Raw genomic sequence first — 26,646 nt, 5'->3', positions numbered from 1 at the left:
TGTCATTTAAGGACAGTGTTTCCTTATCAATTTTTGGTCTGGATAACCTGTCCAATCTTACACCTAATGAACTATCAGAAACAGGAATTGAGAAAACAATCCCATTTACCATTGCATCAAAAAAACCAAAAAACAAAAAACAAAATACTTAGGAATAAACCTACCTAAGGAGGTAAAAGACCTATACTCAGAAAACTATAAGACAATGAAAGAAATTGAAGATGACACAAACAGATGGAAAGATATACCACATTAATGGATTGGAAGAATTAATATTGTTAAAATGACTATACTACCCAAGGCAATCTACAGATTCAATGCAATCCCTATCAAAATACCAATGACATTTTTCACACAAGTAGAACAAATAATTTTAAAATTTGTATGGAAACACAGAAGACCCCAAATAGCCAAAACAATCTTGAGAAAGAAGAACAGAGCTGGAGAAATCAGGCTGCTTGACTTCAGACTATACTACAAAGCTACAGTAATCAAAATAGTATGGTACTGGCACAAAAACAAACACATAGATCAAATGAACAGAATAGAGAGCCCAGAAATAAACTCAGGCACTTATGTTCAATTAATGTATGACAAAGGAGGGAAGAATAAACAGTGGAGAAAAGAAAGTCTCTTCAATAAGTGGTGCTAAGAAAACTGGACAGCTACATGTAAAATAATGAAATTAGAACCTTCTTTAACCAGATACAAAAGTAAACTTAAAATGGGTTAAAGACCTAAATGGAAGACCAGAAACCTCAAAACTCCTAGAAAACATAGGTGGAACCCTCTTTGACATAAATTGTAACAGTATATTTTTGGATCTGTCTCCTAAAGCAAAGGAAATAAAAGTAAAAATAAACAAATGGGACCTAATTAAACTTAAAATCTTTTGCACAGCAAGGGACACCATCAACAAAATGAAAAAAGCATGTACTGAATTCGAGAAAATATTTGCAAATGATATGACTGATATATAAACAGCTCATACAACTCAACATCAAAAACACAACCCAATTCAAAAATGGACACAAGACCTGAATAGACACATTTTTTGGTCCTCTGAAGAGGACATGCAGATGGCCAACAGGAACATGAAAAGATGCTCAATATTGTTAATTATCAGAGAAATGCAAATCAAAACCACAGTGAAATATCACCTCACATCTGTCAGAATGGCTGTCATCAAAAAGAACACAGATAACAAATGTTGGTGAGGTTGTGAAGAAAAGGGAACCCTCATGAACTGTTGGTGGAATGTAAATTGGTGCATCCACTGGGGAAAACAGTATGGAAGTTTCTCAAAAAACTAAAAACAGAACTACTGTATGACCCAGTGATTCCACTCCTGTGTATGTATCCAAAAACAAAAACAAAAAACACTAATGCAAAAAGATACGTACACCCCAATATTCATAGCAGCATTATTTACAATTGCCAAGATATGGAAGCAACCTAACTGACCATCAACAGATGAATTGATAAAGAAGATGTGGTATATCTGTTTCCAAATCTGAAGCTACATCTAAAGCACAAGGAATAAAAAGTTTCTTCCCTTAGAAGAACTCTGCTATCAAGTGTTTAATTTTTTTAACCTTCTGATATTATCTTACACTTTACTCTTATTTTTGTAAATGTTTATCACCTAAGCCTTAAGCACCTACAGATCTCCCATATAAACATGATGTGCTCATGTAAGCACTTTGATTAAGTCATACTTTTTACAAAAGGTTATGCCTTCTACGTGTACATACATTTTACATATAAATAAATCGTTTGTCCATTGTTTAAATCAATTCAAAGTCACTTTGAAAAATTAAGTTAATTCATGCTTAAGTTGAAATGTATAGACATATGAATGCTATATTTGAGATTGATATTTGAAACTTAACATGATATTTTTATCTTTAAACTGTAATAGCATGGCAATTTTTATACCTTCAAATTCATATTATTTTATTAAATGATACTTAAATAGCTAAGAGTAATGACAGGAAAGATAGTGACAAATATATCCATGCTCTTTTCCCCTCTAATGCCCTGGTAGGCAACTCAGCAACTAAATTAACCATCACAAAACTTTGGAGTCTGATGAAGATTCTTTTTACAGCTAAAAATTTGAGTTCTCAGTGGGATAAAAAAATATGCAAGTATAGCTGTTTAATATTTTTGACAGTGGAAAAAATACTAAGTCTTTGAAAGAGTCTGGAGTGAACTCCAACCTACCCCTTGATTTTCTGAGCAGATTAGAATGACTGATATTGATAGATCCCTTACTGCTTGTAACTATAGGCAGGTTAAGATGTTCATATTGATTGCTTTTGCACTGGGGAAGAATACATTTTATTTGAGGGTAACCTATTACAAACTGTACCTGAAAAGAAGGGGTCTAAACAAATACACTGTCCTAAAAATTAGAAGTCCTATTTGCTCACCTAGTCAACATCAGGCCACTGAGAAAAACACTCACACATTATATTTCACTGTCTGTCTAATCTAAAGGCTAAAACAGACCTTGAGAGATCCCATACCCAATGGCTAGAGTATCATGATTGACATAATAAAAAGCAGGAGGAAGATCAATCTGAATGCGAGAGTAGATTGCATGCATTTATCTCTGGGCTTTCTATCCTGTTCCATTGACCTATATTTCTGTTTTTGTGCCAGTACCATATTGTCTTGATTACTGTAGCTCTGTTGTATAGTCTGAAGTCAGGGAGTCTGATTCCTCCAGCTCCGTTTTTTTCCCTCAAGACCGCTTTGGCTATTTGGGGTCCTTTGGGTCTCCATACAAATTTTAAGATGTTTTGCTCTAGTTCTGTAAAAAATGCCATTGGTAATTTGATAAGGATTACATTGAATCTGTAGATTGCTTTGGGTAGTATAGTCATTTTCACAATATTGATTCTTCCAAATCAAGAACGTAGTATATCTCTCCATCTGTTTGTATCATCTTTAATTTCTTTCAACAGTGTGTTATAGTTTTCTGCATACAGATCTTTTGCCTCCTGAGGTAGGTTTATTCCTAGGTATTTTATTCTTTTTGTTGCTATGGTAAATAGGAGTGTTTCCTCAACTTCTCTTTCAGATTTTTCAACATTAGTGTATAGGAATGCAAGAGATTTCTGTGCATTAATTTTGTATCCTGCAACTTTACCAAATTCATTGATTAGCTCTAGTAGTTTTCTGGTGACATCTTTAGGATTCTCTGTGTTCATGCACCTATGGTCAACTAATCTATGACAAAGGAGGCAAGGATATACAATGGAGAAAAGACAGTCTCCTCAATAAGTGGTGCTGGGAAAACTGGACAGCTACATGTAAAAAATGAAATTAGAACACTCACTAACACCATACACAAAAATAAACTCAAAATGGATTAGAGACCTAAATGTAAGACCGGACACTATAAAACTATTAGAGGAAAGAAAACATAGGAAGAACACTCTTTGGCATAAGTTACAGCAAGAACTTTTTTGATGCACCTCCTAGAGTAATGGAAATAAAAACAAATGGAACCTAATGAAACTTCAAAGCTTTTGCACAGCAAAGGAAACCATAAACAAGACGAAAAGACAACCCTCATAACGGGAGAAAATACTTGCAAACGAAGCAACTGACACAGGATTAATCTCCAAAACATACAAGCAGTTCATGCAGCTCAATATTAAAAAACAAGCAACCCAATCCAAAAATGGGCAGAAGACCTAAATAGACATTTCTCCAAAGAAGACATACAGATGGCCAAGAAGCACATGAAAAGCTGCTCTGCATCGCTAATTATTAGAGAAATACAAATCAAAACTACAATGAGGTATCACCTCACACCAGTTAGAATGGGCATCATCAGAAAATCTACAAACAACAAATGCTGGAGAGGGTTTGGAGAAAAGGGAACCCTCTTGTACTGCTGGTGGGAATGTAAATTGATACAGCCACTATGGAGAACAGTATGGAAGTTCCCTAAAAACCTAAAAATAGAACTACCATATGACCCAGCAATCCCACTACTGGGCATATACCCAGAGAAAACCATAATTCAAAAAGACACATGCACCCCAATGTTCATTGCAGCACTATTTACAAGAGCCAGGACATGGAAGCAACCTAAATGCCCATTGACAGACAAATGGATAAAGAAGATGTGGTACATATATACAATGGAATGTTACTCAGCCATAAAAAGGAATGAAATTGAGTCATTTGTAGAGACATGGATGGATCTAGAGACTGACATACAGAGTGAAGTAAGTCAGAAAGGGAAAAACATATTTCGTATATTAACACATATATGTTGAACCTAGAAAAATGGTACTGATGAACTGGCTTGCAGGGCAGAAATTGAGACACAGATGTACAGAACAAACATATGGACACCAAGGTGGGGAAAGTGGTGGTGGTGGGGGGTGATGTGATGAATTCAGAAATTGGGATTCACATATATACACTAATATGTATAAAATGGATAACTAATAAAACCTGCTGTATAATAAAATAAATAAAATTAAATTCAAAAAAAGTAGATTGCTATAAAGGATTACTTAATGGAAGCAAGAGGAGAAAACTTTATGGAAGAAATAGAAAGAAATTTTTTTTGAAAATATCAAAACACACAAGAGAAATACGAAATTATCAACCTTGGATTAAAGAAGTCATCTTGGTCAGAAAGAGATGAAAACTAAATTAATATTTTGAAATACCAACTAGATAAAATATGACACACCACAGAACAAAGGTATAAAGACTTGGGAAACATAAAGTTAAGAGACATGAAGATGAGTTCCAGGAAAGCCAATATTTAAATAATAGAAGTTACAACATAAGTAAATATTAACAGGTGACGGAGAAATAACAAGGACAGGGAATAGAGAAACCACGTTAAACCAAAGAAATACTTGTTTTTCAGTTTGAAAACGTTCACATAAATCATAAGTAGTAATATTGAAAGACAAGAAATCATTTATGCTGGTGAAGTTTCTGAAGTTCATAGATGAAGATAAATTTTGAAGAGGTCCTGGACAGAATGAAAAGGAACACGAAGGGACATGATACTTTTCATTTGTACCACCTGAATCCAGAAATTTTATTTAGATTTCTATTTTTAAACAATTAAATAAAATTATACTTTTTGGAGAGTAATGTGTATGGTATGAGCCCAAGATTAAAATGATGCCTATATATAGATAAATGTATGGAAATACATACACCAAGGAATTAATACTGATTTCTTCAGAGAATGTGATATAGGAAGGGGTACAAAAGATTATTAGAAGTAAAGGAATTTTGTTTCTGACCATGTTGGAATAATTTCTACTGGACTTACCCTACTTCTGTAAATGAGGGTTTAGACCTAATTAAAATATATGTACTTATTATTTTCAGAGACTGGAAAACATATAGAATAGGACTAGCATTTCTAAGTTATGATAAGCAGATAATATAAGCCCTACAATCTTGGATATCTACTTGGTGCTGTTTCCTAACCATGGTGCAAGAAGGAAGCCAAACAGTGTACAGTAGCCTCACTGAGCTGTGGATATGTAAATTTATATTCTAGATGAATTATGTTGCTGGAATTTGTGAGCCACAGTGTTGAAGAAGATGGAGTTACACTGAGAAAAATCTCCCAAGATTTATAGAGATACATCTTTAATCCCGCTTCTGAATACTAATCTTCATATATACATATATATATATAGATATATATAGATATATATATATAGGCGGTATGTGGGCCTCTCACTGTAGTGGCCTCTCCCGTTGCAGAGCACAGGCTCTGGACGTGCAGGCTCAGCGGCCATGGCTCACGGGCCTTGGCTCTCCACGGCATGTGGGATCTTCCCGGACCGGAGCACGAAGCTGTGTCCCCTGCATCAGCAGGCGGACTCTCAACAACTGTGCCACCAGGGAAGTCCCTGCATATACATATATTGAAAACCACAAGTAAGGAAAAACTACTGGAGAACAGTAAGAGGATCAATTTTCAGAGCTCATAGAGGGTTAGGCTAGGAGATGTTCCTGTTAAGACTTGAAAACGTAGAGAGACCATGAGGAATAGGCAGGTTTTTCAGTGGAAATTCAAGAGTTATAATGCCTTAGTAGCAAGGCTAAACTAGACCAAATCAATAGGCTCTTTAAGACATGTACTAAAAATCTTTAATAAAACTTGAAAACAAAACTCAACAAATCAACTCTCAAGTATGTTAACTGCCAGCCACACACTAAATGAAGAAACAAAATCCAGACCATCAAAAACATAGCACAAGCAACTCCTGTTTTTGAAAGTTTGCTTTATGCCACTTTGTTTTTACCGAAGACCTAGATTAATACCTGTTTTCTAACTGTAAGAAATCTGAAGAGGATTTTTGCTTTTGTGAAAAAAGCCAAAGAGGAGAAATAGCTTTCAGCATGTGTGTGTGTTTTGCAGTGAGCTGTTATAGAGGTAGCAGGTGCACCAAAGCAGCAAGAGTGGGGCCACAAAGCTCCTTTCCCAGGAACTACACTCAGCATCTCAGCATCAAGACGCCAGAGCTTTGAGTTGTGTCTGTGAGCACCTGTGCTTTATCTTGACTTATTTTGTGTATCACTTAGCAAGACATGTCCTAAGGTAATTGCTTCTTCACTTTACACCAGTTAGGCTTATGAAAGGTTTCATAGGAGCTCTCTACTTTCTGATAGCAGGGGAAGCCTGTACTTGTACTGTCCAACATCCAGTCAAACTTATTATACATGCAAAGATGCATGGAAATTGTGACCCAAACAAGGAAAAATTAAGTTAATAAAAACAGACCCAGAGATGACATAGGTAATGAAAAGTATGAAGGTAAAGTTGAGATGTGAAGAAGAGTTCCAGAAGAGCTATTACTCAAATAACAGAAGTTAAAAGATAAGTAAATATAAACAGGTGGATGTGAAACAGTAAGGAAAATATCAGAAACCAATATCACGCACCTAAGAAACCAATTCTTGTTAACTCAAGCAGAAAAGAAATGTTTTCAGAGAATATTAGTTAGCTCGCAAAATTTTCAAAAATTCTAGAGAACCAGACTCAAAAAAGCAGGTGGGTATCAAGAAATCTTGTCATCAAATAATATAGACCAGGGCTTCCCTCGTGGCACAGTGGTTGAGAGTCCACCTGCTGATGCAGGGGACGTGCCCCAGTCTGGGAAGATCCCACATGCCGTGGAGGGCTAGGCCCGTGAGCCATTGGCACTGAGCCTGTGCATCTGGAGCCTGTGCTCTGCAACGGGAGAGGCCACAGCAGTGAGAGGCCCGCATACCACAAAATATATATATATATATATATATATATATATATATATATATATATATACCATATTAAAGCCAGGATTTCTCACCATGGACAGTACTGTCCTTCAGAACCTTTGGGAATGTGTTGGAACATTTATGGTGTGAGAATTTGCTATTGGTATTCAATGTGAGGGATCAGATATTTTAAACGTTCTGCAATGCACTGGGTAGTCCTCCACAAGAAAGACGCAGTTATGGAATCTGAAAACCACAGAATATTTACCATTATGTGTCTGGACTCTCAATTTATCATTCTAAATAATCTCTATCCCTCTACCTTTACATCATTCCTTCAGTATTAGGCATCTAAACGAGATCATTCATTCGACCATGCATACTTCACATTTCATGTTCTTGTTTCTGTGAATGGGGGAGAAAAAAATACCTACTTCCTTTTTCTTCCATAATAGGATTCCCTCTTAGATGAAGCCTTTTCAAATGTTCGGTGTCTAGAAATTACATATGTCCACCACAGTCTTTCATCACTGCTTAATTTTATTCTCATAGAGACTCTTTCTACAGATGAAAAAGATGTCTGCAGGCAACCTCAAGCATATTTGGACCCACTCTGCAAGTATTAAATCACACGTAGGGGTCTTGACTGAACCTACCCATGTCCAATCCTGAACTAAACACGGTTGCTCTGTGAGTAGTTACATACATCCTGTGTCAAGAGTCAAGTTCTATTCCATTTGAACTTTATGGCATGTGTTCCTCATGAGATAAAGGAGTTCTGTTTACAGATAAAAGGAAAGAGTTACTTGAGAGTGAAACTAAAAGACTTCCTGTCCTGTGGGTATGCAGACATTTCTTGTTTTTGATGTGTATAAAGCAGTGTAGATCTATTGGGTAACTAACTAATATAGTTTTTAGAAACTTTGAAAAAAATTGTTGTGCATACACATAAAAAGAAAAATATATTTTATGTGGAAAGTATAGTATATAAACAGTTCTTTCCAGATAAAGACCATGAAAATGAAAAACATGTTGCTTGTTTAAGGCCAGATAAAGTTTTATTTTATTGTTGATACACACAGCTACACTTTTACCACTGTTTTTAGCTAAAGTTGTATATTTGCATTTTTAAGTGAACTGGACTTGAATAAACAAAAGTGTCCTTTATTCCCCATTTCAATTATTAATGAAATAAACACCAAATGTAGAGGAGCCAGATTTAAGACCATTTGTGGAATGTCAGCTAATATCAAAGCAATGCAGTAAAAGCACAGAGTAATATCTCAGTGAGTTGGAGAAAGTTCTAGTAAAAATAGCTTGCTTTAATATATATCAGTAAATATTATCATTTTTAACTTTTCCTTCTAAATCATTATATCTATAAAATTCTGCATTGGCTTCCAGCATAAATAGAAATGCCAGATAATGTCCTTCTTAACACACATTTATTTTGTATCGCTCACAGTTATATTAAAAGATAGCATGAACTTAAGCAAATATACTTTCAACACAAAACAGGAAAAATGTAGGTTCCAATCAGATTCTTTGTTGGAGAGAGAAAAGCTTAGAAATAAGTTTAGTCAATCTACTATATGTGAATAGCTCTGTGAATTTATATAACATTTAAACACTCTGAGAATTAATTTTCTTACCTTTAAAATAAGAAAATATTATAGAATTTATTATTTCAACAAATACCTTTTAGAATATTAGTCTTTATGCCTAATGCTATAAAATAGGAGCAAATAAATGTGATTTGAATGTTATCTCTCCTCAGGAATCTTGCATACTGTGGGCAATCTAAAGTAGTAGAATGCCAGTAAACAGTCATAAGAGCAATAGTAGCATGAATACAAAGTGCTAGTAGGAGCACATAACAGGAGACTCTAACACATTATGGAGGATCAAGGAAGTTTCCTATGGAAAGTCAAAACTGAGGTTTGAAAGGTGAGTAACATTTAAGCAGATGAAAACTCCTAGAAATGAGAGACAGCCTAGACGTTTGAAAGAAACAAACAAAAAGTACAGAATGTTTAGAGCATAGAATATATGGGAGTGATTTGAAATGAGGTTGGGAAATTATTAAAAAGACAAATTGATAAGTTTGCCTATAAAACATTTAAAGATTTTAAGCTGAGATCAAAGTGGAACATTCTGCACCTGAGAGATAAAACTGCTGATCCTAAAAATTTAGTCATATATGAAGCCTGCATGCCAGAGTTTAGTCTATAAGTCACATAGAATTAATTTCTAAGATAATATGTTCTCTGAAAGGTCACCCAGAGTATCTACTACCCAGTGGGCACTCATGTCAACTGAGGCATGATTCTGTCTGTTTCTAAGGAACTTCCCCAAATTTAATCCTTGGCTTATTTAGATGTCCTCACCACATGTATTCTCCAGATTTAGAAATTCTACTTTACCTCCAAGGTTGGGATCACATTCTACTTTTTAAAAAAAGCTACTCTGATGTTTCCAGACTTAGGTCATGATGTTAAATATCTATGCCTAACCATATAAAGCAAAATGGTTTTCTTTTCTTAATGAGGCATGATAGTATGGAAACAATTTTCTCTGGAAGAAATAACACCAACATTTTACTTTCATTTCTGTCACTTGTTCCATGATGTTTGGCAGCTCAGCTAATACAAGTCTCAAAATTCTAGTTAGTTATATTTCTTTAGTTCTCATATTCTAGGATTGTTAGTTTTCACTACATTTGAAAATAACAATAAAATAATATTACTTACATTTCTAATCAGCTTTTACAATATAAAAGCTATCATAAGCATGGATCCAATCATAATCAATCACTCCATGGTCAAATACCTGTCGAAACATGTTCAATATTATACACTAGAGTAATGTGTAAAATATCAGTGATAAATCATTTGATATTATAGATGAAACGAACAAAGTAAGCATTGTATTTTGACCTAGAAGATCTTCAAGCTATAATATTTACTGAGTAAAAGAAGAGACAAAACATAGCATAATTTGATTCTAAACAAGTAATAAACAAACCAAAGATCTTTTCTTTTATATGTACATGTGCATATAAAAACATTGGAACAATTATAGTATAATCATCAAAATTTCAAAAGTGAGAGTAGGAAGAATAGTTGAAGGATGCTTTTACACTTTAGAGAATTGTAAATTGTTTGCATTTTCAAACAGCAGTATACTTCTGTGTTGCTTCATTTTTATTTAAAGGTCAAAAATTTGAAGTAAATTTTTTGAATTCTGAAATAGCCTGATTACTGGTATTGCATAGAATTTTATTTCCAACATTTTGGCATTTCTAGGGATTTTTGCTGATCTTTAATTTGTTTCAGTTCCTGATATTGTCAAAGAAAATTTGCACCAGACAAGTCAAACAGGCAAGGAAGACTTTATTCAAGATTATTGCAATATGGAAGGAGATTAAACTTACCTCCACTGAAATAAGAGATAAAAGAGAAATTAACCACTAGGGAGAGTAGTAGAAAAGCACTGGAGGACATTAAGGAAGAGATTGGTCAATGTGATTAGGCCATCTGTGTCTCCTAATTGGTGCATATCAAAGTTAGGTCCCTGCCTTCCCATAGAGACTAGGAGACAGGGTCCTTATATTTCTTTTTTCCTTTTTTGTTAATTGAAGTATAGTTGATTTACAATATTATATTTATTTCAGATATACAGCATAGTGATTTGGTATTTTTGCAGATTATACTCCATTAAAAGTTACTACAAGATAATGGCTATAATTCCCTGTGCTAAATAATATAACTTTTGTTACTTATCTATTTTATACATAATAGTTTGTATCTTTTAATCCCATACCCCTAATTGCCCCTCCTCCTTTCCCTCTCCCTCTTGGTACCACTAGTTTCCTTTCTGTATCTGTGAGTCTGTTTCTGTTTTGCATATGCATTCATTTGTATTATTTTTTAGATTACACATATAAATGATAACAGTATTTGTCTTTGTCTGATTTATTACACTAAGCATAATATTCTCTAGGTCCAACCACTTTTCTGCAAATAGTAGAATTTCGTTCTTCTTATGGCTGAGTAATATTCCATTGTGTGTGTGTGTGTGTATGTGTATACCACCTCTTCTTTATCCGTTCTTCTGTTGATGGACACTTGTCAAAGAGATGGCTCCCAGATCTTTGAGAAATTTATTCCTGGGCTGTAAAACTGGCAAAAGACTGGGAGAAGATTTAAATCTCAAAGAGGCAGAGAAAGTTTACAATTTTAAGTTTTCTGAAGTAAATGTTCTAAAGAAAGGGAGATCCAGGCACTTATAGGAAGAGACCTGTCTAAAATTTAGACAAGCTGAGGGGACTATTAAGGACTTCTTGGTCAATACCATACATGTAACGTTCCAAAGAGGGCTTTTGAATTGAAAATAAAAGACTCTGTAATGGAGATTTTCACCAAGTCCTTTTCTCTCTCTTTCTCTCCTTCCCTCAACCTTTCTCTTCCCTCTCTCTCTATAACTGAGAAAAAGAGTACAAAGATAATATACTACCATTTTATAGGAAATTAAATTTAAAATATATTAGAACAGGAATAAAAATGTAACACTGATAAAGATTTTCTGGGTTAATAAACTTTTCACCTAACTTATATGATCAGAAATTTTTAAGCGTTAGTCAATTACTCTAGAATTGCAGAGTGAATTACTGCAAGCTTTTCTAAGTGTTTTTCCCCTATTACTTAATGTAATGAATCAACTATTTGCATTTAGAGAAAGAAAATAAAAAGAAAACAGTGATATAATTTTGTTATATTTATGTAATTTTTAGTTGATACCCTATACAGATAATTTGTACGTAAGAATGCCCTGACTTATGTATCCTTTCTCAGAAGTATGCAGGTCATGGACAATGCCTTTCATTTCTGTACCTCAATAAATTAAGTCAATGTCCTCACATGCAGTGGGCATTCCATAAGAACTGGTTGAATTCACAAATAAATGAATGATAATGTGGTTGTTTGGTCTAAGTTTAGTAGTAGGAAGATTAGCATTAACTCTCATAGTAGAAATTAAAAGCTGTGTTATTTTTATGAAAAATTAAGTCCCTTGATTTAACAATGTATAAAGGATTAGAAAATCCTATTCAATGCTCGTTTAAAAAGGTCATTTACATTAACATGGACTTGGCCTTTAATAGTGTGGGAGTCAATTTTGGGGGGGAAAGTAAGTGATCATTATGTTAGCATATTCTTTTATTTCTAAATTACTGCTCTTTTCTCTATTATTATTTTGGAATATCATTCAAATTCTTCAAATTAACAGATGGCCATTTGCAATAAAAAACCTTTTGAAAGAACTTTCAGGGTTTTTTTCAGTATCAATTTCAAAAAGATTCATTATTATTATTATTTTTAATGCAAACAGTCACCCACTCTTTCTCAACAAACTTTGATAAACATATCATTGGTAGTGGTAATAAGGCTGAGTGTATAGCATACATGTTTATTTCTTATATAACATCCAATAAGTTATCAAATGTAGCAGTTCCTGAGATGTCTATTCTATGCCTGTCCCACTATTGTATTTTGCAAGCACTTAACATGTTTGGTTTTCCAGGTCACAGTTGGAGAGGAATTTTGTTTCAGGATGAATCATACTTTAAGTCTCATCCTTGTCTCATTTAGGTGATACTTAGATGACACTTTGAATTTTAAGACTTTAGAGTGGATGCTGGAAAGAGTTAAGAATTGTGGGGGGTTTTGAAATGCAATTAATGTATTTTGCTTATGAGAAGAACATGAACTTTGTTTGGCCAGAGGCAGAATAATATGGACTGATTGTGTTCCCCCCAGGTTTATGTGTTAAGCCATGCCTCCTGGTATGAGGAGGTGGAGTCTTTAACAGGTAAATAGGATTAGATGAGGTAATGAGAGTAAAAACCTCATGAATCAAATTAGTTCCCTTATAATAAACAATAGAGAGCTTGCTCCTCTTCTCTGCTCTCTGCCATGTGAGGATACAATGAGAAGATGGCAGTCTGCAACCCAGAAGAGAACTCTCACCAGATTTTGACCAGTTGACACCCTAATCTTAGATTACTCAGGCTCCATACAATGAAAAATAAATTCCTCTATTGTGGTTGCTTATGAATTTTTGGACTTTTTACATTTCTGGAAAAAATGATAAAACTCACAGATAATTTAAAAAATAAAATGGTTAATGTTTCACTCAAAGAATGAATACTTAAAATCAGTAACATTGGGATGGGGCTCCAAACAAAAGAAACAAATGAACCTAATTGTACTACAAATGAATACTGCATTATAAAGAAAGAATACAGAAAAGTACTAACCTAAGATGCTTTGTGAAACAGTATTTTGTCTATATTCTATAACAATAAAAGTAAGAACCATAAGCAAATGTGTGGCTCTAGCCAGCAGTTTGTCTGGCAAAAGGGTATGAGATAGCAATTCCACCTCTATTTCATGTACATTCTAGGACTGAGCTAACACATATTTTATGAATAATGAGAAGCAGGTTTCTTACTGTCAGATAAAGGAGATAAAAAGGTAAGAAGGATAATATTAACTCTGTGGTGTTTGACTGGAATTGGAAGTGTCAGTGTGAAATCAGGCAATAGATACATACAGATGGATGGATGGATGGATGGATGGACAGACAGAAAGACTGGGAGAAAAAAAGGCTAATGTGATGTATGTGTATATATATTTATCCATATAGATATAAATATAGATATAGATACAGATATAGGTATAGATAGAGAAATAATTTAACTTTGTCCTCTGACATTACCTATAAGCAGAGACACTCCAATAATAATAAGTATGCCTAACACTTGGGTCTTAGTTTATCAATTCCAATCTCTAGAAGAAACCTAGGCTCCCTGAAGAAATGGATAATCCCAGAGCTAGGGCACAGATCTTCAAAATGAGACTGGAATAAAAATGAGACATGCCAAAATATGGAATTACTCAAAACATGATGAAGACATGTAATCAATTTTATTTTATATCTTTTATGCTTTATTTTTAATAGATCTTTATTGGAGTATAATTGCTTCACAGTACTGTTAGTTTCTGTTGTACAACAAAGTGAATCAGCCATATGCATACATATACCCCATGTCCACTCCCTCTTGAGCCTCCCTCCCACCCTCCCTATCCCACCACTCTAGGTTGTCACAAAGCATCGAGCTGATCTCCCTGTGCTATGCTGTTGCTTCCCACTAGCTAACTATTTTACATTTGGTAGTGTATATATGTTGCTGCTACTCTCACTTTGCCCCAGCTTCCCCCCCCACCTCATGTCCTCAAGTTGATTCTCTATGTCTACATCTTTATTCCTGCCCTGCCACTAGGTTCATCAGTACCATTTTTTTTTTTAGATTCCATATATATGCGTTAGCATACAGTATTTGTTTTTCTCTTTCTGACTTACTTCACTCTGTATGACAGACTCTAGGTCCATCCACCTCACTACAAATAACTCAATTTCATTTCTTTTTATGGCTGAGTAATATTCCACTGTATATATGTACCACATCTTCTTTATGCATTCATCTGTCAATGGACATTTAGGTTGCTTCCATGTCCTAGCTATTGTAAATAGTGCTGCAGTGAACATCATGGTACATGTCTCTTTTTGAATTGTGGGTTTCTCAGGGTATATGCCCAGTAGTGGGATTGCTGGGTCATATGGTAGTCCTATTTTTAGTTTTTTAAGGAACCTCCATATTGTTCTCCATAGTGGCTGTGTCAATTTACAGTCCCACCAACAGTGCAACAGGGTTTCCTTTTCTCCACACCCTCTCCAGCATCTACTGTTTGTAGATTTTTTTGATGAAGGCCATTCTGACCAGTGTGAGGTGATACCTCATTGTAGTTTTGATTTGCATTTCTCTAGTGAATAGTAATGTTGAGCATCCTTTCATGTGTTTGTTGGCGATGTGTATATCTTCTTTGGAGAAATGTCTATTTAGGTCTTCTGCCCATTTTTGGATTGCATTGTTTTGTTTTTTTGATATTAAGCTGCATGAGCTGTTTGTATATTTTGGAGAATTAATCCTTTGTTCATTGTTTCATTTGCAAATATTTTCTCCCATTCTGAGGGTTGTCTTTTTGTCTTGTTTATGGTTTCCTTTGCTGTGCAAAAGATTTTAAGTTTAATTAGGTCTCATTTGTTTATTTTTGTTTTTATTTTCATTACTCTAGCAGGTGGGTCAAAAAAGATCTTGCTGTGGTTTATATCAAAGTGTGTTTTTCCTATGTTTTCCTCTAAGAGTTTTATAGTGTTTGGTTTACATTTAGGTCCTTAATCCATTTGGAGTTTATTTTTGTGTATGGTGTTAAGGAGTGTTCTAATATCATTCTTTTACATGTAGCTGTCCCATTTTCCCAGCACCACTTATTGAAGAGGATGTCTTTTCTCCATCATATATTCTTGCCCCTTTTGTTGTAAATTAGGTGACCATATGTGTGTGGGTCTATCTCTGGGCTTTCTATCCTGTACAATTGATCTATATTTCTGTCTTTGTGCCAGTACCATACTGTCTTGATTACTGTAGCTTTGTAGTATAGTTTGAAGTCAGGGAGCCTGCTTCCTCCAGCTCGGTTTTTCTTTCTCAAGATTGCTTTGGCTATTCGGGATCTTTTGTGTTTCTTTACAAATTGTGAAATTTTTTGTTCTAATTCTGTGAAGAATGCTATTGGTTGTTTGATAGTGATTGCATTGAATCTGTAGATTGCTTTGGGTGGTATAGTCATTTTCATAATATTGATTCTTCCAGTCCAAGAACATGGTATATTTCTCCATCTGTTTATGTCATCTTTGATTTCTTTCATCAGTGTTTTATAGTTTTCTGAGTACAAGTCTTTCACTTTCTTAGGTAGATTTATTCCTAGGTATTTTATTCTTTTTGTTGTGATGGTAAATGGCATTGTGTCCTTAATTTCTCTTTCTGATTTTTCGTTTTTAGTGTATAGGGATGCCAGAGATTTCTGTGCATTAATTTTGTATCCTGCAACCTTACCAAATTCATTGATTATTTCTAGTGGTTTTCTGGTGGCATCTTTAGGCTTTTCTATGTAAAGTATCATGTCATCTGCAAACAGTGATAGTTTTACTTCTTTTCCAATTTGTATTCCTTTTATTTCTTTTTCTTCTCTGATTGCTGTGGCTAGGAATCCAAAACTATGTTGAATAAGTGGCGAGAGTGGACATCCTTGTCTTGTGCCTGATCTTAGTGGAAATGCTTTCAGTTTTTCACCATGGAGTATGAGATTTGCTGTGGGTTTGTCATATATGGCTTTTATTATGTTGAGGTGGGTTCCCTCTATGCCCATTTTCTGGAGAGTTTTTATCATAAATGAGGTTGAATTTTGTTGAAAGCTTTTTCTGCATCTATTGAGATGATCATATAGTTTTTATTCCTTAATTTGTTAATGTGGTGTATCACATTGATTGATTTGTGTATATTGAAGAATCCTTGCATCCCTGGGATAAATCGCAGTTGATCATGGTGTATGATCTGTTTAATATGTTGTTGGATTCTGTTTACTAGTATTTTGTTCAGGATTTTTGCATCTATGTTCATCAGTGATATTGGTGTATAATTTTCTTTTTTGTGATATCTTTTTCTGGTTTTGGTATTAGGGTGATGATGGCTTCATAGAATGAATTTGGGAGTGTACCTCCTTCTGCTATTTTTTGGAAGAGTTTGAGAAGGATTGGTGTTAGCCCTTCTCTGAATGTTTGATAGAATTCACCTGTGAAGCCATCTGGTCCTGGACTTTTGTCAGTTGGAAGATCTTTAATTACAGTTTCAATTTCATTACCTTGATAGCTCTGTTTATATTTTCTAATTCTTCCTGGTTGTCTTGGAAAATTGTACCTTTCCAAGAATTTGTCCACTTCTTTGTGGTTGTCCATTTTATTGTCATATAGTTGTTTGTAGTAGTCTCTTATAATCCTTTGTATTTCTGCAGTGTCAGTTGTGATTTCTCCTTTTTCATCTGTAATTTTATTGATTTGCATCCTCTCCCTTTTTTTCTTGATGAATCTGGCTAAGGGTTTATCAATTTTGTTTATCTTCTCAAAGAAGCAGCTTTTACTTTTATTGATCTTTGTTACTGTTTTCTTCATTTCTATTTCATTTATTTCTGCTCTGATCTTTATGACTTCTTTCCTTCTAGTAACACTGGGTTTTCTTTGTTCTTCTTTCTCTAGTTGCTTTAGATGTAGGGTTAGATTGTTTATTTAAGATTTTTCTTGTTTCTTGAGGTGAGATTGAATTGCTATAATCTTCCCTCTTAGAACTGCTTTCGCTGCATCCCATAGGTATTGGGTTGTTGTGTTTTCATTGTCATATGTTTCTATGCATTTTTTAAATTTTTTGTTTGATTTCTTCAGTGATCTCTTGGTTATTTAGTAGCACAGTGCTTAGCCTCCATGTATTTGTGGGTTTTTTCAGTTTTTTCCTGTAATTGTTTTCCAATCTCATAGCATTGTGGTCAGAAAAGATGCTTGATATGATTTAAATTTTCTTAACTTTTCCAAGGCTTGGGGCTTCCCTGGTGGTGCAGTCATTGAGAGTCCACCTGCCGATGCAGGGGACACTGGTTTGTGCCACGGTCTGGGAAGATCCCACATGCCATGGAGCGGCTAGGCCCGTGAGCCATGGCCGCTGAGCCTGCACATCCAGAGCCTGTGCTCCACAATAGGAGAGACCACAACAGTGAGAGGCCCGTGTACCGCAAAAAAAAAAAAAAAAAAAAAATTCCAAGGCTTGATTTGTGACCCAGGATGTGATCTATCCTGGAGAATATTCCATGTGCACTTGAGAAGAAAGTGTATTCTGCCACTTATGGGTGGAATATTGTATAAATATCAATTATATCTATCTGGCCTACTTTGTCTTTTAAAGATTGTGTTTCCTTATTTATTTTCTGTTTGGATGATTTGTTCATTGTTGTAAGTGGGGTGTTAATGTACCCTACTATTATTGTGTTATTGTCGATGCACCCTTTCATGGTTGTTAGCATTTGCTTTATGTATTGATGTGCTCTTGTGTTGGGTGCATAAACATTTATAATTGTTACATCTTCTTTTTGTATTGATCCCTTGATCACTATGTAGTGTCCTTCCTTATCTCTTGGAACAGTCTTTATTTTAAAGCCTATTTATCTGATACAAGTATTGCTACTCCAGCTTTCTTTTGATTTCCATTGCATGGAATATTTTTTCCATCCCTTCACATTCAGTATGTATGTGTCCCTAGGTATGACGTGTATCTCGTATAGGCAGCATATACATGGGTCTTGTTTTTGTATCCATTCAGCCAGTCTGTATGTTTTTAGTTGGGGCATTTAATCCATTTACATGTAATAGATTTTAAAAACCCATTTAAAGAAGCTTCCAATGGGAAAATATGAGACAATCTGAGCAACAAATTATAATGATCCATTCTATAATGGATTGTTACACAAAGAATAATGTCAAAATACATGAATCTGTACTGATGTACATGGGCAATTCAATAGATAAATTAATAAAAAAGGTAAGAAAGTAAAATTAATCATTACAGCAAAGTTACAACTTATAAAATACATGTTGAAAATAAAATACCAGCATGGCAATTATCACAGTGATAAGTGTTACAGGCAAAACTCATCAAAGGGTGATAAAAATGGTGGAAAAGTATAATTAGAAACAATCTCAAAGAATCCCTGCAAAAGATATTTTTAATTAAAATAAGTAAAAATATTAAGTTTACAGTGGAGAAACTGAGCAGATAATACCAAGTGACAAAGTTAATATAACTAACAGTGATATACATTGACACCATGTACCTCCTGATATGCTGCACTGAGAATACAGAGTCACTTCTGTGTCATTCTGGCCAGGTTTGCATAACTATATTTAATCATGAGGAAATATCAGACAAATCCAAATTCAACATAATAACTGCCCAATACTTTTCAAAAAAATCTCAAAGCCTTAAAAGACAGACTGAAAAGCTGTTTCAGAATAAAGGAGACTACAACAATATGACAACTATATCTGATGCTTGACCAGAAAATTACATTAGTAGGACAATTGTTAAAATTTCAAATTGTTCTGTAGATTTGATAATACTATTATGTGCATTAATTTTCTGGTTTTCCTATTTGTACTGTGGTTTTGTAATTCAATTTTGAGGAATATAGTAGAATTTTTTAACTGATTTTGCAGCTTTTTTTCACCTGAAAATTCTTTCAATATAAAAGTTAAGAGAAAAAATAAACATAAAATAATACTTCATACATGCTGAGTCATAGTGTATATGCTTTCTGTTCAGAAGAGAGAAATAATATGTGGGATCTGTTATGAAAGCTTCCAAAAAGGAAAGGGGATTTATGGCAGACCTTGAATGGAGAAAAAGGAAAGTTCTGTTTTTAAAAAATATAAGGGATTATCTAAGTGGAAGAACAGAATATTTGTTTTGGTGAGAACTTGGTAAGGATACAAGTGTCATCCAGAGTAAATTAATTTATGAGAATAGGTAAAGATCGCAGTAACCAACTGACCATCTTAAAAATTTTTAAACTTAAATTGGTAAACTCCTTATATACTTTCTATAGTCAAAAGTAAATATATATTCTTTGTTATAAACATGCTTTCATAAATGATTAATATTTCTCATACTTTAATAACTAAAATCCACAAGAAAGAGATGGTAACCCCACATGGAAAATGAATAGGAAAAATTAACATATTGCAAATGAATAATATAACGGCACTGAAGGGAAGGGGCAGAGAAAAGTAATGATCTAGGTAACTTTTGATGTCATTTTAAATTTGAGCTATGTTATGAAAAACAAATAAAATTACTACTAATTTCTATGGCAGACCTAGTTAGAGATATAATATCTGGTATAGCAATCATATCAGAAGTGTACGTAATAAAGATGAACATAATCCTGAATTTGTGGTTTGAAGACCAGAATCTATGTTCCTTATTTGCCGTATAGTATTTGACATTGTTATTTGATGATCTGAGTCCCAGTTTTCTCTTTTCTAAAATGAGAGCAGTGTGATGAAATAATAATGACATTGGATGTGGAAATATAACCAACTTATTTTTCATTTTCGGATGTTTCTTACAAGTTGTTGTAAACAGACTTTTTTTTCCTCTGAGTCTTTGTGACTTCTCTTGTAAATGAGGATGATTATCATGAACCATAGAGAGATATTTGGTTTTTAGCGTTAAATAGGGTTAAGTGTGTAAGAATTTTTTTATTGTATGAAGCTTCATACAAACATACATTTACGGCAATAATTGTTTGTTAAGAGAAAGCTTTCTGATGCATCCTTTAGGATGCATCCTGTTTTTTTCCGTAACTCCAGGATTGATCAGGGTGCCTAAAGCATGATGTGCATTCAAATAATCACTGACTTTTATTATATGTATTAAATCATGGATTTATATATTTCAAAGTGTAGAAATAATACCTCATGTGATGCACAGACATTGTCGCTTTAGTGAATGGATTACACTTTGAAATTCATTCTTAATAGTTTATGGTCTTTTTGTTACTCAGAAAATTGTTATGGTCTTGATCATAACAGCAAGGTGCTGTGTACTAGAATCAGTAAATTTTAGCATATCATAGCACTAAAACAAGCCGGCTTTACTTAATGGGCTCCATTATACACTATTGAATGTAGGGCATTTTATGCCGTTATCCCATTTTGTTACATTCACTCAAGTCCTAAAGATTATATGGGTAGGAATTTCTAAACAAAAGTTAAGTGAATATTCTTGTTACTTAATTTAATGTGTAAGTATCCAATTATTAAGTTTACATATAAATTTCTCTATTTTTTGACATTTTTCAAGGGAATATATTTATGTGACACATTTAAAGCACAAATCGCCTAAGGTTTAGAAGAAAATTATAATATTTATTAGGGTAATTCATTTTTACTTATAAAAAATTGCATATACTGTGGCTATATGTAATTATCTAGAGACAAAGCATAGTTTTATATTTTGTTTGTTTCTTTGTTGGTTTGTTTGTTTTTTAGTGTGAGTTGTTGAAAGCTAGACTTTTTTCTGGGCTGGCTTACACTGAGTAAAATTGTATACGAATTACTCAACAATATGTTTTTTCAACATTCTTCTTATTCCGCAACATGATGAACAAATGTTACTTCCTGCATAAATAATAACTAGGTTTAATATGGTTTCCTATTAGAGTTTAGATGCAATTCCAGCAGTATGTTTCCAACTTCTCTTTGAATAATCAAATGTTGCAGATAGAAATATGTCTCTAGAATGGAAGTAATAACATTATTTAATGTAACTGACATGATTTACCAATTTGGTATTCTTCATTTTCCCCAACTTAGTTGCATTATCAGAAAATGAAATGGCAGCTCTCAGGTATCAGTAATGCATGGATTTATCAAGTTATTAAATACGTGTTAAAATAAACGTGGCATTATTTGATCTGATGGGTGCCTTCGCGTGTTCTTTGATTAGTAGCCAGTAAATTGCTATTGAAGGATAGGGTCCCAAAACATTGAAAATGTATGCAAACTCATATATGCATGCTTTGAATTTTCTGGATATTTAGATATAATTCTGATTATTTATTTTAAATGATATACTTTTATTGCCTTCAGATTCACAAAATGAGAAAAATAACTCTTCCTAGGATTTCAAATAAAAATCTTGGCTAGCATCAAAACCTTCACATTATTCCAGAAAGTTTGCACATTCTGATGTTGAGTTGAGTTCATTAGGAATATACATTTATAAGACTTGTTGACTGAAAATATATCTGGTTCCAAAACATCATGCTTTTCTTTAGAAGAAAATAAAATCATTGTGAACCTTAGTGCATAATACATGAAGAAATTATGCATTCTCTTCTTATATGAAATGACCAACTTTGTCTTCTCTTTTTAAGTAAATATCTGCATGTATATTATTGAACTAACCAAGTGATAATTCTGAAAACAGAAGAGAATAAGGAGAAAAGTATAGATTGATTTTACTTGTAAAAGTTTACTAAAAGTCTTAAATAAAATATTAACTATTTGAAAGCCATAGTATATTAAAACTATAATATGTATATTAAATTAATGTAGTAGATTAAAAATATCATAATCTAAGGTGTTAGAAGAAAGAGAGAAGAAAGAGACCCTAAAAGCAGTGGCTTACCAATAGTAGATTTTTATTTATCTCACACATAATAGTCAAAAATGGACATCTGGCTGATGAGATGGTTCTGCATCCTTAACATGTGGATTCCAAGCGTAGAGGAGGGAAAAATTGCCCCCTCTACCCCTCTTGAGTTCTTGTAGCCAGATTAATAATAAAGCTGACACAAGGTAGATTAACATGAGAAAAAAAATTTTAATTCATGCATATGGAAGTCTCATATGGGACCTAAGAAGTGGCCAAAGCAGGCAGCTTTTATACTTTTTAGGTAAAGAAACCATAAATGTGTGAAGAATTGACAGAGAAAGAAACTTAGGCTTTGGTGCTTAATTAGTGAAGATTCTAAACGGAGTTTGGGCTTGGGGTAGTAAATTAAAGAAGTAACAAGGTTTACTTATATAGGCTTTTGACCCAAATTTCCTTTCTCTGGTGCTAAGAGTGTCCTTCTACTTCCAGATACTCAGAGTGCACCTTCCACATGAGAGATTTATTTCCTACTTTCAGGAAGACAGAAAGGAGAATCAGAGTGTTCTTCTTGTACTGGTCACTTACTTTGTAACTTTAATTCAAAATAATCAATATGCTATTGAGGCACATTTTTTTGAAAGGTTTCCTCTTTTTTTATTATTAGTTTCTGCTTTATAACAAAGTGAATCAGTTATACATATACATCTGTTCCCATATCCCTTCCCTCTTGTGTCTCCCTCCCTCTCACCCTCCCTATCCCACCCCTCCCGGCGGTCACAAAGCACCGAGCTGATCTCCCTGTGCTATGCGGCTGCTTCCCACTAGCACATTTTTGAGAGGACTAACCTGAGGAGCCAAGATTCTGAGGGAAGCGAGAGCAGCGAGAGCGGCGAGAGCGGCGGGAGCGGCGGGAAGCGACGGGGAGCGACGGGAGCGACGGGAGCGACGGGAGCGACGGGAGCGACGGGAGCGACGGGAGCGACGGGAGCGACGGGAGCGACGGGAGCGACGGGGAGCGACGGGAGGGGGAGCGACGAGAGCGAGATGGGGGTGGGGGGCGCAAATGTACATTATGGACACTGGGGCATGGGTAGCAGGTAGCAATCACTGCTATGGTGACTCCTGTCATTGCCCTTTTGAGTGTATCCTTTTTCCTACAAAAAGAATACGCAAATTCTTTACAAGGGAGAAAATTATCCGTTCTATCAGTTATGGAATACGGCTGACAGTGAAGGAACTCTGGGTTCATGCAAAGTCATGTCCATCATGTCTAGATATAGTTTTATGTGGTCTGATATCTTATTAACTGGAAGAAAAGTTATTTTCCCATCTCCACTTTCTACCACTCACCTATTACATAATGTGGAATTAAAAGAAGTTTTCTTTTAAATCTCCTATATAGAACATACAGAATGAAACCCATATCAGTCAGTTGCCCCTATCTACCGCAGGGAAAGGCTTACAAAGTCTCCTTGCCCTGGGAATGGAATAAGTTCCTCACTTAGCCTGTAAGACATCCTCATATCCAGCTCTGTTAGAGTAAATATCCTTTTCTCATTGTTTTCTATGGCCAATAACATTAATTTGGGGACTTTTCCCCCTCTTGCTATTGTCATTCACAGCCAAAACTGCAGAGCTTTCATAAGCAGCTTCCTGATGGAACAAGTTTGGGGACTGAATAACAAGCCAAACTTGTTATTTCCTTGAAATGAAATTCTTTCAAAAACTTTGCAAGATTCAGAAACTGTCAATAAATTCCATGTGAAAGTAATATAAGTAATATTTCATTTTCAGTAATTGTTCATATAGTTGTTAAATAGTATGGTAGCTTTAAAGCATGTCCATAAGTACTTGGAAAAACAGGGGAAAGTTGATTGTATTTTCATGAGGTTTTAAAAATGTTATCCAAAGTACTTAGTTTTCATGAGGGAAATATATATTCCTTTCCTTTGTGTGCATATGTGGAAAATCTCAGAACAATGACAATAAATAAATTTCAGATAACTGGGATTGAAAAAATCAACAAAGTAGGAAGTAAGCTAGTTAGTGTGTAAGAATTAGATGGCTTAGTATTATAATAATGATTTACAACCTTTTTATATAATAAGAGAATAAAAGCCTGATCAGAAAAGAGGTGAAAAATCCACTAGGATATCTACAACTCATGGAAAACTCTATCTCTGTAATTCTTAACAGACCAAGCATATTACTTGTATTTTCTCAAGATCATAAAAATTTTATTGACCTATGATATGTACCAAAGGCTGATAAAGACAGCATTGTTTTATTTGATAGTATTCTCGATTGTTATTGCCACTCCAAAATTATGCTCAGAGGAATTAAGCTCAGGTTTCTAAATAGACAGAGATTATAAAACGGTATATTAGCATACTAATTTGAGCAATCTTGAGTTAGGTTCTATAAAAAGTGAAGCAGGAAAGAGTATAGAATACGTTTTTGTTCACTCTATTGAAATAAATCTCTCACAAGTATGCTGCAGTTAAGCTTCAGCAGTAGGAAAAATAACTTGGAATGTGGTTCTCAAGGAGATATAGATAAATTAAATTCTGAAAAATTTCTATTTCAGTATCAGTTGAAAACAGTGGAAACAGTGATGAATTTCATGAATGCTAGCACAAACCACCAATTAGAAGTGAGTCAATCGAATTGTTCAGAAAGAGAACTATAAATCACAAATTAATCTTATCAAGAATTATAAGAAAAGGAAATGAAGGAACAAGGAATGTTACCTTTCAATACAGTGGCACATAAATTGGATGTATTCATTAACACAAAAGAGAAAATTATTTGTAATGATTGAGTATCCTTTCTTTGTATTAAAAGTTTAGTTCCAGGTTTCATGATCTAATGGGATTTTTCTTATAAGTACTTCATACAGCATTGTTGAGTTTCTTTACACAATATTCATAAATTTCTATGGTAAAACTTAAACCATACATGAATTTTTAAATACTTTAAGAAAAGAGCCAGACAGTATGTACATAACAAGCATGAGACATAAATCTGATGTGGGCTTTTTATTTTTTAACTTTTCTTTTAGTTTTTATTCAGTAGTGGACACAATTTTGTTCCTAAGAGGTTTAGAATAATTGCAAGCAACATTGTCAGTCTAGTAATTTTCAGCTATAAGAGTAACAACAATACATTCAACACCAAGAGGAAATGTTCTTTGATGAAAATTTAACTTTTCATCCCTATTACAAGGGCAGAGAAAAAGCACGTGTGGTATATATCTCCCAAACTATATTTACTTATTTCATACTTGGGCATTCTCTGATAGTAGAATGGAGCAGAGAGTGAAGGCTGTCCTTTGTTACCACAACATAGAGGGTTGTCACAGTGCAATGGTGGCATCTATTGACATATGATATATATGACATGAAATTGCCTAGATTTTTCCCCAGGTCTTCTTTTCCTAGAGCATACTATGTCTAGATGCTGAAAAGACGTGGCTCAAATCGACACTTTCAATTTGATATGAAGAAATTTAAAGCCAACACCGAAAAAAGTGCAGGGCTGAAAGCAACACTGAAAACAATGAATCAAGATTTTTAATTTTTTTTCTGATGGGGCAAAAAAATAATAAGAAAATATATGGTCAATATTTTTCTCACAACAATTTCATGTTTGTCACTGTGTTCCAAGGTGATCAGAGATGGCATGGTAAAGTTGAACAATGGAAAGTCGGAAAGTCTATTATAGATAGGTAGATAGATAGAGAGATAGTACATAGATAAGGGGTTAGACAGATAAGCACTGAGCTGCACTGTGGAAAGTAAAAAGGAGATTAAGGCCCTAGGAACTCTATAATCTAATAATAAAGGCATATATTAAGTAGAGGATCACAGAAATATATACTCAGTATTACCCTGACTTAAGGAAAATAATTGTATGAAAAAAATAATTCAGAAAGGTAGTGTCAGTGTCAGTGTAGACTACGAAAAGGTACAACATTTCTTCTATAAGTAATACTCTAAAGCAGAGTAACTTTCTTCTATTCCTTTTATTTTGTGGCAGAAATGGCTGATTCATTAATTATTTTTAATGTTCTACCTGGAAATTTAATCCAACAAATTACTGAACTATTTGGTTAGTGCACTGAATTACAGAAGAGATGCCTTATTGTAGGATACTGGGAGCTACATAGAATGGTTACAGTCAGGGCACTGTATCTCTGTGATTACCAATTCAACACCCCAAGG

General features: G+C 34.2%; 1 pseudogene across 1 annotated transcript in view; it reads right to left on the bottom strand.

Moving 5' to 3' along the window:
- LOC308630101 (phosphoethanolamine/phosphocholine phosphatase-like) overlaps window positions 1-10,077 on the bottom strand; it is a 36,598-nt pseudogene extending 26,521 nt beyond the window's left edge. Inside the window, exon 1 of the transcript in view lies at window positions 10,017-10,077. The product of the transcript in view is annotated as a phosphoethanolamine/phosphocholine phosphatase-like (transcript). The remainder of the gene's footprint in view (window positions 1-10,016) is intronic.
- Between the last annotated feature and the right edge of the window lie 16,569 nt (window positions 10,078-26,646).

This window comes from Mesoplodon bidens, assembly GCF_964165515.1.
Source record: "Mesoplodon bidens genome assembly, chromosome: 16".
Classification (NCBI taxonomy): Eukaryota; Metazoa; Chordata; class Mammalia; order Artiodactyla; family Ziphiidae; genus Mesoplodon; species Mesoplodon bidens.
Note: the sequence above shows the minus strand (reverse complement) of the source record. Positions and strands in the feature narration are given on the sequence as shown.